We start from the raw sequence: 9,618 nt of genomic DNA on the forward strand, positions 1-9,618 counted from the left end.
AGGGAGGTGTAGGAGGCGGAGGGGTAAGAATGAAGTGGAGGGAAGAGGTGGAAAAGGTGGAGGTTGGAGGTTGGAGGTTGGAGGTTGGAGGTCGAGGTCGAGGACTGGAGGAAGAGGTAAAGAAGGGTTGGGAAGGAATGGGGTGACGGGGAAAGGGTCGACAGTTGCCTGAGAAATGGCAGAGGAGGAGATATAGGAGGTGGATGAAGAGAGGAAAAGAGGAAGAGGAAGAGGAAGAAGAAACGACAAGGAAATAGCAGGGATTGAAAGAAGATATGTGGAGTGAGTTATCTCTGTTTGGAACTTAGTGATTGGTGGGAATAGGAATGAGAAACGAATTGGTCTTTTGAAAGGAGCTAGAGGAAATGAACTAAGAATGTGTGCCTGGAAACGTGATGAAAGAGAGTATTTTATATTTTATGCGATAGACAGACAGACAGAGAGAGAGACAAACAGACAGACAGACAGACAGACAGACAGACAGACAGACAGACAGAGAGAGAGAGAGAGAGAGAGAGAGAGAGAGAGAGAGAGAGAGAGAGAGAGAGAGAGAGAGAGAGAGAGAGAGAGAGAGAGAGAGAGAGAGAGAGAGAAAGAGAGACAGACAGATAGACAGACAGGCAAAACAGACAAACAGAGACAGAGAGAGATTAAAAGGCGAAAGAATAAAAATGAATTAAAAATACAATATTCATTTGGCGCGGAATAGGGAACAAAGGGTGAACAATAACAAAAAAACAAAAAAAAGATAATAAACAACCATAATATTAATGAGGAAGTGAAAACCAGGCAACGGGAGAGGGGGAAAAAGCGAAGAGATAAGAGATAAGAAACAGCACTAAACTTAAAGACGTGTATTAGGGAGAGGACCGCGGGGCATATCAATAAAGATACGAGAAACGAAGCGAAGGAGAGAAGAGGAGGAAGAGGAGGAGGAGGAAGACGAGGATTCTCATTAACAGCGGTCTCCTCGGCGATTGTATACTCCGCAGTCTCTACCTCTTCGAACTCCTCTAATTGCATTGGTTATTAATCAATCCAGTCAGGCGGTCCGCGCGAGGTTGAGGCGAACTGGCTCTGTGGTCCTTGTACTCCGGCGGGGTCAGTGTAGAGCAGTGGAGAGATGTGAGTGCGTGAGGGGATTGCATGAGCTTGGCGAGGGGTGTTGGGTTATGCGTGCGTGCCTGTGTGTGTGTGCGTGTGTGTGTGTGTGTGTGTGTGTGTGTGTGTGTGTGTGTGTGTGTGTGTGTGTGTGTGTGTGTGTGTGTGTGTGTGTGTGTGTGTGTGTGTGTGTGTGTGTCCGTCCGTGCGTGCGTGTTCTGCAGCCCCCATTGTCAGTGTATTTCGCCGACGCATGCATAAATGGAGCTATTGGGCTTCGGGACACGACAACGAATTGCTTTGTTTTCATTGTTACTGGACGTCGCTCAATCTGGAGATTCTATTTTAAAACTCAACTATTTTCTTTTTTTATGTCGGTGTAAGTGTTCAGTGCAAGGGTACAGTTTAGTTGTAGTAAATAGCACACCCCACGCTATTGAACGCACTATGGGGGAAGATGGCAGAGTAGCACGCGTCTGAGCCGCCCGCGGTGCATTCTATTTAGAATTTTGTCTACGCGGCCCGAGTATGTTCCGTAAGGCTCCGTAAAAGGGCCACCTTACTCCTGGGTGTAATGGGAAAGAGAAAAAGCACATTATCACCCGCACACCAACACGCCCTCGGACTTAACAGCCCTCGTAAGTCGCGCAGACTGAAACTAGTTTACACTCTCGTTATTAGATAATCCTGCACACTATGGGGGAGACTTATAAGGATCCGGAGGGCTCTAACAAGATCACGGCTACCTGTAGAAAGCGTGCGGGGAGACACCGGCGGACTTGCGAAGTTCACGCGGAAAGAATACTAAGAAAGCTCTATTTTCCGTAGAGCGGGCGGGAGTGCGTGTCGACGGGGGCCTCATCAGCAGCTGGAAGGAGAGCGGGAACGGCGCTCGCGTTAGTGGTGAAGGAAGGAGGATTTTTTTGACATGTTCTTTCATTTTCTGGCCAATGAGGGAGGTCACGTGATGCACCGGCGGTGTCCTCAAAGGGCCGCTGGATAGACCTACGGAATGTGGCGGCAGCTTCAAAGAAAGGTTCTTCTTCATTGATAATGAGACGTTAGAACGCCGTGCCCGTAGCCCCTGAGAAGAACCCCGTATGCGCGATGAACTCACGGCAGCGCCGGGGATGACGTCGCAGCCAGCATAGTGGGGACGTTTAGGACACGAACAGGATCTGAATGTTGCGGGAAAACATGTGGGTTACGAATCAAGGGTAATGATTAGGAAGGCATAATTACTGCCTGCGGAGACTCGGGCTTCCTCGTCTCATTCATTTCAATTTGCGTCGACGCCGTTCATGAGCGGTGCGCGAAGGAGGGCGCCGCGCGGTGGGGAATTTACGTCGGCTATAACAGGTCGGTGGGCGTCGCGCGTGACACGTCGCGTCTGCGGCGAGGGAGAGCCAAGGGACGGCTGCATATGATGCACGAACGGTGAAGGCGTGGTTGGCATTTGCACTAAAATTATAAAGGCGATAATGAGGACAAAGAGATATGCGTACGTTGTCGTAGACGGATATGAATCGAGATTGATAATGGCGCGAGATTACCGTGCCTGCCAGCGACTAAGGATGCCTTGCCATGAAGCAGAGAAAGGGGCAGAGAAATACGATGTGTCGAGTGTCTCGTCGGTGTGTTGTGTTGAAACGGGCGGGGGGGGGGGGGGGGTCTTGGATCCGCCCTGAAGGGAGGACGAACTTCAGAGAATAAGGGAGGAAGTGCAGAGTCCACTACAAAAGGGTGCGTGGGAGGGGAGTGGGGGTGAGAAGGTTCCTTAAAGAGATGTGTAGGTTCCTGGCGGAGGGGAAGGTTCAGAGTAAAGGGGAATGGCTATAAGACAGAGGGAAGACTTTGCAAGGTTAAAAGGGGTTAGAAAATTCGTCACACACCTAAGGCAAAGGGGTGCAGTAGTTCATTGTAGAAAGTGGAAGGCTAAAGGGAAGAGAAGTTTCAGGAAAAGAAGAAAAATGTAGACGAAGACGGACTAAAGAAGGCAGGGATCGGATTAAAAATTTCAGTCCAGGATGGAATTAAAAGAGACAGAAACAGACCTCGGAACGGGGGGGGGGGGGGGGGGGGAAGTAGGGGAGATTGAGATAAAGCCAAAAGGAACAAAAGGTGGCGTGTCTTTAGTAGCACGCAAAAAAAGAGAGAGACGAGGAGGGGGAAAGGAGGGGAGGCAGACGAAGACAACGACGCAGAGGAAGGGGAAGACAAGAGGAAGAAGAAACAGGAGGAGGTGGAAGGTGGATTTATGCGGCTCATAAAGAAGAGGTCTTAGAAACTTGAAGTAAGAACTTGAGAGAGAAAAAGAGGACCATGACTCTAATTGAAGAGACAACAGCGTTTAGAGAAGAGGCAGAATTTTCCCTCGCCGGGGCCCGGGCGGAGTAGTTTGATAATGACCTTTAAATATCCCACGTCTGGCAAACAGGAAAAGATCCTCTCCTTAATAGCCAACACAGTGACTATCAGCGGGGGGCTCCGACCCCTGTGATATCCTCCACAATGGCCTACGGGGACGGGGAGTGAGGGAGATGGGGAGGGGGAAGGGGTTGTGAGGGGAGAGAAGAGGGGACGGGGCGTGAGGGGAAAGAGGAGGGGAGGAGAGTGAGGGGAAAGGAGAAAGAGGAGGAGGGGGAAAGCGTAGGGTTAAATACCGGGTAGATATATTTTACCCTGTTTTTTGAGATGAAAGATTATTAAGACCTTTCTTTTGTTTCCTTCGAAGTAGTTACAGTCTCTCCTGTTTGGGCGAACGATTTTTTTTTTCTTTTCCTTTCTTTTAAAACAAAATACCTTGTTTTCTCTTCCTCGCCCTTGATCACATTTCTGTTTATTCCGTTTTCTTATAAATGCGCTCATATAGAGATAAGCAAACCAATTACAGTCGACGTTATGTAATCATAGAGATAAACAAACCAATTACAGTCGACGTTATGTAATCGCCTATGTCCGTCACTTCAGCGATGGCTCAATATATTATCTCATAAGACAGAGCTTGATGAAGACGATTAATGTGCCGTGAAATTCTTATATCAGGATCCCGCTGGCAATCTCCTCTTTGCTTGTGCGCTGGTCGGTCCCCGTTAGGCCCGTTTTTTGTTGATTTTGTTTTGTTTTTTTTTGTATGGTATTGTCCTTTTTATTCTTGTTCTTTTTCTCGGTCTTATTATTATTATTTTTTTTTTGTCTTTCTCTTGTTCTTTTTCTTTTTCTTCTATTTTTTCATCTTCTCCTTCGCTGCCTTCTTTTCTTGCTAATCCTCTTTTTCTTCATTTATTTCCTCCTTTCCTTCTTTGCTTCTCTCCCTCCTCCCTTCCCTTCCTTCCTTCCTTCCTTCCTTCCTTCCTTCCTTCCTTCCTTCCTTCCTTCCTTCCTTCCTTCCTTCCATCCATCCATCCATCCATCCATCCATCCATCCATCCATCCATCCATCCATTCAGTCATCCATCCATCCATCCATCCATCCATCCATCCATCCATCCATCCATCCATCCATCCATCCATCCATCCATCCATCCATCCATCCATCCCCCTCCTCTTTCTCCTCCTTCTCTCCCTCCTCCTCTTTCTCTTCTTCCTCTCCCTTTTCTTCTTTGTCATTTTCTTTCTCGTCCTCCTCCGTTTATTTTCCGCTGCCACTTCTTTTTTAGGCCTATCTCAGTGCCACTCTAGGGACAATATAGCATTCTTTTGGCCCGAGGAGGAGTAACCGGAGATTATATTATTTAAAGTTTAGTTAAGTATCTTTATGGCCTGCTCTTATGCTGTACCTATGTGCTTATGTGCAATTTATACGATGTAACTTTTCACACTCCCATAATGTATCTGGTAATCTCTCTCTCTATATATATTGGATATGGATATTTTAACCGATATGGATATTTTCTCCTCCTCTCTATCCGTTTTCTTCTATCTTCTCTCTCTCTCTCACCTTGTCTTTCCCTCCCCTCTCACTCCCTTTCTCCCTTCTCCCTCTCCCCACGCCATCCTCTCCTCCCTCTCCCTCCCTCTCTCCACTCCCTCCTTTTGCAGATTCGAAATCCGTTAATACGAAAATATGAAAAATATAAATCCCTCTTTCTCTTTCAATAAAAACATTAATAAAACATGTGTATGAATTTCCAAGGCGGACGCAGGATCTCTCGACATGCATTATGAATATCTTGAATATATATATAGACAGGGGGAGTAACCCGAAGCTATATGTTTTATCAGTCCTCTCTCTTCGTCTCTCTCTCTCTCTGTATTTCTGTGTGTATCTCTCTCTCTCTCTCTCTCTCTCTCTCTCTCTCTCTCTCTCTCTCTCTCTCTCTCTCTCTCTCTCTCTCTCTCTCTCATTCTCTTTCTATCTCATCCTCTATCTCCCATTCTCTCTCTCTTTCTGGAGAGAGAAAGAGTAGGGGAGAAAGGTGGGGGGAGGAGAGAAGAGAAGAGAGATGTGACACTGACCGAGGAAACGTCATTTGAGCTTGATGAGGATGAGGCTCGCCCGGAAGACCTCAAGAGCGTGGTGACCCTTCCAGCATCACACACACATAAGCCTACACACACGCACATGCCCACGCACTCACACTCGCATTCGCACACGCACGCGCACACGCACACGCACACACACACGCACACACACACGCACACACACACGCACACACACACACGCGCACACACACACACACACACACACACACACACACACACACACACACACACACACACACACACACACACACACACACACACACACACACACGCACGCACACGCGCGCGCGCTTCAACGCCGCTGCACAGAAGCCTCCACATACATATTGTTATCAGCCAGAGCAATACATGTCCACGGGAGATAGAGTAAGATTTTGTGCTTCGCTTGAGAAAATCTCCCAGGAGCTTCCTCGGGGATCTTGGGGGTTTAGACGAAGATCAGTCTATCTCGCGAGTCCTGTAGGATGCGAGATGAGGGATGCCGTTGTGAGTTGGTGGTGATGCTGGTGATGGTGCGTATAGTGTTGACTTTTGCTAATGCCAAGTTCCTTTCTCTTCTTAATCTGTTTTCTTCTTCTCCTTCTTCTTCTTCTTCTTCTTCTCCTTCTTCTTCTTCTCCTTCTCCTTCTTCATCTCCTCCTCCTCCTGCTCCTTCTCATCATCCTCTTCTTCTTTACCACAACTTTTTTTCAGATATCACTAATGATATTGGTAAATGGGGAGAATAAGAGAAATGGAAATCAGATAAGGGAGGATAAATAAGAAGTAAGGAAAAACAAAAGTCGGAGAAAATAGAAGTAGTAGTATCAACCGAAAAAAGAAAAGAAAAAGAAATATGAATAAGATAAAGAAGAGTGGAGAGAGTAAAAGCAAGAGCAAGAGGCAGAACAAACACGGCCGAAGGAGCGACGCCGGGCTTTTGACGCAGGAAAACCCACCTCGAGAAAGCGTCCCTCAAAAAAAAAAAAAAAAGTGAGAGGGAGAGAGAGAGAAAAAAAAAGGGGAAAAGCAGCTTAAAGGAGAAGCCAAACCTTACCTGCTGGGTGTTAATGAGGTGACATGGGAGGAGAGGGAGGGAAGGAAGGAAGGGAGAGAGGGAGAGGGACAGGGAGGGAAGGAAAGAAGAGAGGGAGAGGGGCAGGGAGGAGAGGAAGGAAGGAAGGAAGAGAGGGAAAGGGAAAGGGAAAGGGAAAGGGACAGGGAGGGAAGGAAGGAAGGGAGAGAGGGAGAGGGACAGGGAGGGAAGGAAAGAAGAGAGGGAAAGGGAAAGGGTCAGGGAGGGAAGGAAGAAAGGAAGAGGGACAGGGACAGGGAGGGAAGGAAGGAAGAGAGGGAGAGGAACACGGAGGAGTAAAGGGAACGGTAAGGAGGAGTTGGAGGAGGAGGAGGAAAGTGTAGGAGGGAAAGAAAGAGGGAAAGGGGAAGTGATGAAGTACGAGGTAGGAAGAGAGGTGAGGAAAAAGAACAAGGTGCAGAGGGGAAGGGAAAGACGTAGAATAGCATAACCAAGGAAACAGAAGAGGCGCATAGAAGGAGAGAAATGATTGATGGAAGAGGGAAGATGAAAGGAAATGGGAGAGGGGTCGTGAGAAAGGTTATGATAATGAATGACTCATGTTGTGATGAATCATGTTTATGCGTGTATGGGTGTGTGTATGTACGTTTGTTTGTTTGTGTATGTGCATGTCCTTTATTCGGACATGTTATTTGCGTAGGGTCGGGTTGTGTGTGTGGATTTGTAAAGTCGTTTTGGTATATTAATGAGAGGTTATTTACCAGGGCGATAGTGTTCCGAATTTTATATGTTTTTAATGAAGCGCTAAAAATGTTTTAATGATTGGGGTGGGAAAAAGTTTTTTTTTTTTTTGTGGGATTCCTGTGATAATTAGCGTCATTTTGCGCAGTTGGAAAGTATCGATGGATAAATATATATACATACATACATACGTATATGTATATATATAGATAGATAGATAGATAGATAGTGTTTGGGTTGTGTGTACACGTGTATATATAATATATATATATATATATATATATATATATATATATATAAATATCACTCAACAGTCACAAAGCTACACATGTTCTCCTTCCCAGTATATACATGTATACGTCTAGAATGACTTTTTCAGAAACGTCATTTTCTGAAACGGTAACTTCTTTGAATAGTCTGTTCGGCGAGCTATGCGAAATGTCCATTGTTTAGTTAATGAAAATAACTCGCCGATCCGAGAGCTTTTTGTTGCATATCAAATGAGTGAACAAAAGACACGCGATGCAGCAGTACTAGATCTTGAAGCCGGAGGGACTAAGGACCAGAATCGAGTGTCCTCTTAGTGTAATAACTTGTCCGAATGAGTGCGGAGATAAACGCCCCCTAGAGCTCGTTAAGGAGGAGTATTCGGTGCTTCTGAAACACAAGCGAGTCGGACAATATGCTTCGGAGTACTTAACCGAAGCACAAGTAATTAAGATATTAACTATTCATGGGTCGTTTATGTATTCGTGATGGGTAATATGCCCTAAATGGATCAAAATAAATGGGTAAACGAGATAATTGATTTTTTTTTTTTTTTAAGCGAAGCGTGTGTCGACTCCATTTTAGAAGTAGACACGAACAAAGCAAGCAACCTGTTGATAAACATGACGCATTCTGTCGTCGTTCAGTCTACAGGTGTTATTAAGTCATTAACAACAACCAGTTAGGAGGGAATGATTTGACTGCAATTGAGATGAATTGAGGTACTTTTTTTGATGATGACAATAGTGATATTTTCATTTGTGAAACTATAAAAGGCGGGGAATTTTGTTTAGCTTTTGACATGGACAAAAAGTATATATGCAAATAATTATCGTATATGAATATTGTGGAATATCAAGCTTTAAGTACATAATAAACACAATCTTTACATCAAAGCTGAATTCAAACCTTCGTCACACACGCAAAAAAAGAAAAGAAATAAAAATATCCCGATGAAGACGAATGACTACAACATTGCTAATGTTTCTTGAGCATATTTTTTACTGGAATACCATTTTTTTTTTTTTTTTTTTTTGGTCCATTCTCTATTCCAAAGCGTAACTATAATTTATGACGACATTAAATTCCGGTCTTATTTCACACGGAATTCCCAGTGCGGTGTATACTGTATATGGCAAGACATTCGTTTGCCTTGCGGTCCTGGGAGAGCGATGGTGTGGGATGCTGTGGCTATTGGTGATGGATGCGGGCCGGAGAGGAGGAGAGTGGGAAGGAGTGGGAGCAGGAAGGAAGGAGGGAAGGCAAGAAGATTAAATGGAAAGAAAAAGAGACCTAGAGAAAGGGAAACGGAAGGGGAAGGGGAGATAGAAAGGATGAGAGTGAGAGAAAGAGAGAGAGAGAGAGAGAGAGAGAGAGAGAGAGAGAGAGAGAGAGAGAGAGAGAGAGAGAGAGAGAGAGAGAGAGAGAGAGAGAGAGAGAGAATAAGGCAAGCACATACCCACTGAAATTAGGAGCCTCCTCCGGGAATGACATTGTGGTTCAGACAGCTTGATGATTGATACTCCCGCGTCAGACCCCCTCCCTCTGTCACCCCCCCCACTCCCCCCCCAACCAAGCCATATTTCCTCGCTCACCCTTTCTTTACCTCTCTCATCCTTCACCCTTTCCCTACCCTCCCTTTCTTCCTCCCCCCTCCCCCCCTTCCCATTCCCTACCTCCCCCGTTTCTCTCACTGCCTCCTTACCCACCTTCCCTCCCCCTTTTCCCTCCCTCCTGCACCCTTTCCTTACCCACCTTCCCTCCCCCTTCCCCCCTCCCTCCTTCCCTCCCCCTTCCCCCCTCCCTGCCCCCTCCATGCCCCCTCCCTGCCCCCTCCCTGCCCCCTCCATGCCCCTCTCCCTCCTTCTGCCAACGACACATAAATACAATCTCACGCTGGTGGGATGAAAGATGTAATCTCTGCTATTTATGAAGAACCGCAGGTGTATTGAGGGGTGGGATCGGTCGCCCAGTGTTATTTATGGCCATTATTATTATTTTTTATTTTT

Source organism: Penaeus chinensis, chromosome 10 (genome assembly GCF_019202785.1).
Source record: "Penaeus chinensis breed Huanghai No. 1 chromosome 10, ASM1920278v2, whole genome shotgun sequence".
NCBI classification, from domain to species: domain Eukaryota; kingdom Metazoa; phylum Arthropoda; class Malacostraca; order Decapoda; family Penaeidae; genus Penaeus; species Penaeus chinensis.